Here is a 6,000-nt window from a genome sequence, read left to right on the forward strand (position 1 = left end):
TACTGGTAGATCTGAAATCACTGTTTTTATGTTGTTTCCCACATTCCCACGTTTCCCTTGGTCGCAAACCATATTTTTTAAAATTGACTCCCTAATTGATTGAATTAAAATACCCAAATACTTTATGCCCTGCTTAGGCCACTGGAAGGCGCTCGGTTGAAAAGCCATTACTGGGCAGTACGCTGTCAGAGCCAAAGCTTCGGATTTAGACCAATTGACTCTGTGTCCTGAGAACTTAGAAAATGAATTAATAATTCTGTGGAGGCAAGGCATATATCTAGTGGGATCAGAGAATTATAATAAAATCTAATCTGCATAAAGCAAAAGCTTATATGCCATACCTCCCGCCACCACCCCTGGAAAATCATTTCTTATCGTGGCTGCTAATGGTTCCAGGGAAAGACAGAACAATAATGGGGAAAGAGGGCAACCCTGCCGGGTCCATTTGTTGGAACCACTGCTACTGTGTGTCTATAAAGTAACTTAATCCATTCGCCACTGACCACATGATATTGATGAGATGCCTGATGTTATCAGAAGAGCTGCTGCCCCGAATAAACCCCACCTGATCTATATGTACTGTATAAGAGATGTCATAGCTTTACTTCAACTGTTAGCCAAAATTTTTAACAATATTTTTATGTCTAGCTGGATCAGGGAAATTGGATCTTACACTATTAGATCTTTGTCCTTTTTAAGAATCAGACTGATCCAGGCTTGTGTCATGGTTGACGGAAGCTTTCCATTCTTTAATAATTACGTTTAAACTTCTAACACAAATGAAGCTAGTTCTGAAGCATAAGATCTTAAAAATTCAGGGGCAAAGCCACCTGGCCCCATATTGCCTGTAGGCAAGGCCTTAATTACCTCACCAAGATCCTCCAACGTTGTCTCAGAATCAAGAGAATTGTTTTGCTCATTCGTCAGTTTAGGCAGATCTAATGCTTCCACAAAGTTTCTAATACCTTTATCAGTAGACAAAAACGTGGAAATATAAAGATCAAGATAGAATTCTTTAAAGACATTATTAATATCAATGGCCGAGGTAAATATTTCACCACCTGCAGATTTCACAGAGGGAATGGTAGAAAAAGACTCTCTCTGGTTTTATCTAGCCAAAACCTTCCCTGTTTTGTCCTCCGACTTAGAGCCAAAACTCCACCTTCCGTGACAAAATAGAATTATATCTATATTTCAATTGGGTCAATTCTCTTAGGCCATCAGAGACATTCGGCACTTCAGCTCTGCCTCAGCATCTTTAATATTCCCTTCCAACTAGACAAGTTCTTGTGCTTTGGATTTTTTGGTGAATGAGGCATACTGTATGATCTGACCCCTACGAACTGCCTTAAATGCCTCCCAAACCACGCCCACAGAGGATACTGAGGACCAATTGGTTTCCATATAAACATTGATTTCAACTTTTACATTTTTTTTGAAAATTCAGGATTTTGAGCAATCAGCAACATATGAAATGAGGGACTTAGGTATCTATATATAAAATCTATATATAAAAAAAATCTATTCTAGAATCATTCTTATGGACTGATGAAAAACATTTTTAGTCTCTACCGGATGGGTTAATAAGTCTCCAAATATCTTTAAGACCAATATTTTTACACATTCTGTGAAGCGTCAGTGTTGCTCTAGGGGGCTTACACACTTTTGCTTCACTATGATCAAGGACTGAGTCTATCAAAAGATTAAAGTCTCCTCCCAATATTATATCATGAGGGGTGCCAGCAGTTTGCAACATCTCTTCAATATCTATAAAAAAAGCCCCGATCATCAGCATTAGGTACGTAAATATTATTCAAAATCAACCTTTGCCCCTGAATTTCTGCTAAAACAATAATGACTCTTCCTAATTTATCATTAATCTGTTTGAGACATTGAATTGTGATGTTTACTTATCAATGTAATGACTCCCCTGCTCTTACTTGAGCCAGCTCTAAAGAAAACATGTCCACCCCATATCTTCCCAAATGTTTCAGATTCCTGTGGGGAAAGATGTGTTTCTTGAAGAACCACAGTATCACATTTCTTACGTTTAAGAAAATAAATAACCTTCCTTCTTTTTAAGGGGTCTCCTGCATTCCCCGTATCGATCATGCCCCTCTCTTGTCAAATTTGCAAAGTCTGGGAACAAGAAAATATCGTGGTTACCCCAAGAAAGCCTCCCCCCAACTCCTCGCCTCGTGTAACATGAGACCCTCATCAGATGATCTCAGAAATTTGGCCAGAATTGATCGGGGCCCGTCCCCCTCCACAGGTCTCCAATCCGGAACCCCACGAGCTCGCCCGACCCCCAGCCCATGGCCTGTTATATTGAGCAGACTCGGGAAGAGCCCGTTTAGGAATTTCATCAAATCTCGGCCTTCTTCATCTTCAGGAATTCCAACAATTTGGACATTGTTTCGCTGGTAACGATTCTCAAGGTCTTCCAACTTTTCCCAGACGCGCTCCAAGTCCATCTTGATCGCTAGCAGATTAGTGGATTAGAGGCTTAAATGGAGGTAGGATAAAAATAAGATGCATTTCAAGCTGTTCTGAGACAAGTGAAGACAGACAGCACACTGGAGGTTAAGTCATGCACTAAATAGGGAGCAAGGGAGCATCCTATAACTCTCCTATAACTGTTCTGAGACCAGTGCAGACAGACAGCACACTGGAGGTTAAGTCATTCACTAAATAGGGAGCAAGGGAGCATCTTATAGCTCGCCTATAACTGTTCTGAGACCAGTGCAGACAGACAGCACACTGGAGGTTAAGTCATGCACTAAATAGGGAGCAAGGGAGCATCCTATAGCTCTCTATAACTGTTCTGAGACCAGTGCAGACAGACAGCACACTGGAGGTTAAGTCATTCACTAAATAGGGAGCAAGGGAGCATCTTATAGCTCGCCTATAACTGTTCTGAGACCAGTGCAGACAGACAGCACACTGGAGGTTAAGTCATGCACTAAATAGGGAGCAAGGAAGCATCCTATAGCTCTCCTATAACTGTTCTGGGACCAGTGCAGACAGACAGCACACTGGGGGTTAAGTCATGCACTAAATAGGGATCAAGGGAGCATCCTATAGCTCTCCTATAACTGTTCTGAGACCAGTGCAGACAGACAGCCCACTGGAGGTTAAGTCATTCACTAAATAGGGAGCATCCTGTATCTCGCCTATAACTGTTCTGAGACCAGTGCAGACAGACAGCCCACTGGAGGTTAAGTCATGCACTAAATAGGGAGCAAGGGAGCATCCTATAGCTTTCTATGCAGCAAAGTGCATTCACTTTAAAGAATACCGTAGTACATGTCCAAAAAATAATAACTTTGTTTTTGTGTAAGTTGCACACGTGTTGACTTTAAAGGAATAGTTTGTATTTAATACAGGTTAAGCTGAATCGACAGCATTTGTGGCATAATGTTGATTGACAGAAAAATTATTTCAGCTCGTCCTTTGTTTATTTGAAGAAAGAAAATCCAAAACCTCTGTTCAACATCATTTAGTGGCGTTCAATCATGATGACAACAAAGTTGTTATATTAGATTTAACTTCACACAGGTAAGGTTATTAAATGATTGTATTTCTCTAAAATCATGTTAACACATACAATGTTTATACTTTTGAAACCATGCATATTTTGCCCATTCACTTCCATTATAACACTTGTGCAATAACTATATAACTACAGTGCAAGTACAGTGTCTTACTGTAACTGCAATTTTTGCTTTGATAATTACTGAAAATACCTTTTGTGGAAATCCACAAATGAATTAAGAATTAAACCACAAATGCTGTCGAATGTGCTTAACTTGTATGAAATATTCCTTTAGACCTTGGTCACTGGCAAACGAGAGGATGCATTTGCAGGTTTGGTTTCCATTGATTGTAAATATCCACTGCATCTCGTCAATTTACTCATTGCTTTTTGTCTCAGTGAGCGCTTTTCTTAACAGGAAAAAAACAAGCTTTGTGCCACACTTCATCTCTATAAATGTGCGAAACAACATAAAAACAGTGATTTCAGATCTACCAGTAGAGGTCCCTGTCAGTCCAGTTTTAATGATTAGTTGCTATAGTTATGCACCTGTACATTGTTGTTTATCCAGAAACCTGTTCAAAATCCTGCTTTGCTTATTCCATCTTTGCAAATTCTTTGATACATCTTCTGTGCATTCACCACTGGTTCATTTATCACATGAAAGTATGTTTCTGTTTTGACATCAGGCTTTCACATGGATTAGTCTTTGCCGATTATGTATTCTAATCGAGTTCTCGAGTCTCTGTTGCTTCAGTGCCCCAAAATCTTTCTAACAAGCTCCTGCTGGTATTTGTACAACCTATTATTAAGCAATATATAAATTACAAAGAGGGAGTTTCTCGACTCTGGCTGAATCACGGGCTGGTAATGCTTATTCATCGGCTCACTGGAGGGTTTACCAAAAACAAAGGGAAGAAAACAATAATGTATTAATGACAGGACATTATTAAATAAAGAGCTTAATGTTCCATAATTTATATTTTAATTTCATTTTGGTCTGTTGATACACTCGTTATAGTTGCTTTCAGAGAAACATATCGCTTCATTTGCATCATTGATACAGACACCCCAAAACGTTTCAGAACACTTAAAAATAAATAAAATAAATTGATCAATTGTCACACATTATACATACATTTCTGCATATACATGGTGAAATTAATTATTTTTCACATATCCCAGCTAAGCTAAGCTGGGGTCAGAGTGCAGGGTCAGCCATGATACGGCGCCCCTGGAGCAGATAGGTTCAAGGGCCTTGCTCAAGGGCCCAACAGTGGTGTCTTGGTGGTGTTGGGGCTTGAACCCCTGATCTTCTGATCAGTAACCCAGAGCCTTAACCGCTGAGCCCCCACTGCGCCACTTAAGTCACGTTTTGTACGTTTCACATCTTGATCAACACAAAATAGGTTTCGTTTGAAAGCTTAGACGCTCTACTTTCCAATGCACCAAGATATTATGACCAAAACTGGACGTGCTTTGAAATCTGCAGACGAATCAGAAGTGTCCGTTTTGCTAATGCATTAATCATTTTGCACCGTACATATTATTGTAATCAGTAAAACATCAAACTCATCAAATATCCATGTGTCATATGTTGTTGGAAAGCTCTCAAAGAGTAGAGTACAACCCTAAAAATATAGCGAGTAATAGCGAAGTATATGTCTTTGACATTTATGTTTCATGTGAACAGGGGTTGCTCAAATGCTGCATTTGTGCTTACAGCTTCACGCAAAATAAACAGAACATAAAATATCACATATCATTATTGGAGGAGGTGATTAGCTTTCAAACGACACACACATGGTAATCGGATGCATAGATTATTAGATAATCCACCTGAAGCACAATGTGCACACAGCATCTGGCTATCTGGCATCTTGCAGTCTGGCTGTAAACACGTTAGCTTTCCTGGATCAGATGACGTCATTGGGAACTGCAGTGTTATGGATCTCTTAAGGGTTCAGATCACTGAAAAAAGTCATCCATATTTGGGCAGAGAGCACTGTGTGATTGGTTACATATGGCCACCAGGAGATGGCGCCAAATACACGACACAGACTCAATGATGCCTCAAATGACACAGAATGAAACTCATTCTGTGAAATCTCATGACTGAAATCATGTCTGCATGCTATGCAAACCTTTAGTCATTGTTGTGTTTGCGTGTGTAATTAGTTCTTATGTACAATTATTATGTTTTATTTGTTTGGAGATGTTTTTGGACACTATGATTCATTATAATTGTAATGTTATAACTCTTGATTGCTTTGTCGGCATAACATTTCACTCACGGTTGGCAGGATTGGGAACAAATCGGAGCCACCTTATTTACACCCAGAGATATATATAATATTAAATAAGAAAAAAAGTACATTTTCGGGTCAAATGTTTGGAAAGCAGTTTCTTAGTCTTTGAATTTACCATCATTTATATCATAAAAAAATGAACGTTTTCTTTCAAAT

Source organism: Xyrauchen texanus, chromosome 41, assembly GCF_025860055.1.
Source record: "Xyrauchen texanus isolate HMW12.3.18 chromosome 41, RBS_HiC_50CHRs, whole genome shotgun sequence".
NCBI lineage: Eukaryota > Metazoa > Chordata > Actinopteri > Cypriniformes > Catostomidae > Xyrauchen > Xyrauchen texanus.